This window comes from Myotis lucifugus, unplaced genomic scaffold, assembly GCF_000147115.1.
Source record: "Myotis lucifugus unplaced genomic scaffold, Myoluc2.0 scaffold_2, whole genome shotgun sequence".
NCBI classification, from domain to species: Eukaryota; Metazoa; Chordata; class Mammalia; order Chiroptera; family Vespertilionidae; genus Myotis; species Myotis lucifugus.
The window spans coordinates 15,000,040-15,001,885 of NW_005871050.1; the positions used below are offsets into that span (position 1 = coordinate 15,000,040).

The following is a 1,846-nucleotide window of genomic DNA, read 5'->3' on the forward strand; positions in this document are numbered from 1 at the left end:
ATTATCAAGTGAAATCTTACAAGTTAACAGAAGGAAAATTTACACTACTTACAAGGACTGTAATTACTTACTGAAGTCTGACATGTGGCTGAGAGTGAGAGATAATAATATTAACTTTTAGCTAAGAATTCCATACTCAGCTAAACTAATATGCAAGCATGAAGGTAAAATAAAGACATTTTCAGGTATTCAGTCTTATATCACTTAAAATGAACTGCTGAAACAAGACCATTCATAGAGGGTTAATATTAATTCACAGATGAAAAGTATAGTTAATGAATACGAAAACAAAGCTTAAAAAGAAATGCAAATCACAAGAAGTAGGAGGCAAGGAAATACACATTAGTAGAAGAGACACTATATTAAAAGGTACAATCAACCACATATTTGGCGATAGATTTTTATTTTTTATTTTTTAATATGTTTTATTGATTTTTAGAGAGAGGAAGGGAGAGGGACAGATAGAAACATTGATGAGACAAAACAATTGATTGGCTACCTCCTGTAAGTCCTCTACTGGCTATCGAGCCTGCAACCTGAGCATGTGCCCTGAGTGGGAATTGGACCAGTGACCTCTTGGTTCCTGGGTCAATGCTCAACCACTTAGCCACACAGGCCTGGCTGGTGAAGGATTTTTAAACTGATAAGAACAGATACTACACTTGATCTTAGCCAAAAGGCCGAGAAGCGATATGAAGGATTTTTAGATACACACCAAAATCACAAGCAACAACCAAAAAAAATAGTTATATTAAAGATCAGAATTAAAAACTTTTGTACATCAAAGGACATTATCAAGAAGATAGAAAACAACCTATAGGATGGGAGAAAATCTTTGCAAATAAGATATCAGATAAGACTCTCATATCCAGAATATAGAAGAAACTCTTATTATTCAATAACAAAATGTTAAACAGCCACAATTTTAAAATGGGCAAAGGACTTTAATAGATTTCTCCAAAGAAGCTATAAAAATATTCAATAAGCACATGAAAAGATACCTAACATAATACAGATATTAGAGAAATATAAAATAAAAACTACAATGAGATCCCACTTCACACCCACTGGGAGGCTATAACTAAAAATGGAAATAAGTGTTGGTGAATATGTGAAGAAACTGGAATAATCATTCATTGCTTATGAAAATGTAAAGTGGTTTGGCTACTGTGGAAATCAGTGTGACTGTTCCTCTAGCAGTTAAATATAGAGATAACAGCTGACCCAAGAATTCCATTCCCACATGTATGAACAAAAGAATTGAAAACAGCTATGCAAACAAAAATTCGTACATGAATGTACATAGCACCATTATTCACAATAAACAAAGATGGAATCAACCTAAATGCATATTAGTGGATGAATGGATAAACTAAATGTTGTATATGCATGCTAAAGGCAATTATTCAGCCACCAAAAGGATCGAGGTACTTTTATACATGTAATAATGTGGATGAATCTGCAAAACATTACACTAAATTAAAGAAGCCAGACACAAAATGCCATATAATGAATGATTCCTTTTATATGAAATATCCAGAATGTGTAAATATATAGGTTCAGAAAGCAGACTAGCATTTGCCAGGAATTTAGGGGAGAATATTGATGGCTTAATAGGTACAGGGTTTCCTTTTGGGTGATAACAATGTTTTGGGCCTGGCCAGGGTGGTTCAGTGATTGAGAAACCACCTATGAACCAAGAGGTCATGGTTCAATTCCCTGTCAGGGCAGGGTTCAATTCCTGTGTTAAGGGCTGGAGCACCAGTGTGGGGCATGTAGGAGACAGCCAATCAATGATTCTCTCTCATCATTGATGTTTCTATCTCTTTCCCTCTCCCTTCCTCTC

The 1,846-nt window shown here is 34.9% G+C and overlaps 1 pseudogene; it reads right to left on the reverse strand.

Annotated features, from left to right (window-relative positions):
* Positions 1-575: 575 nt before the first annotated feature.
* LOC111827191 lies at positions 576-692 on the reverse strand (annotated as a pseudogene).
* Positions 693-1,846: the final 1,154 nt, after the last annotated feature.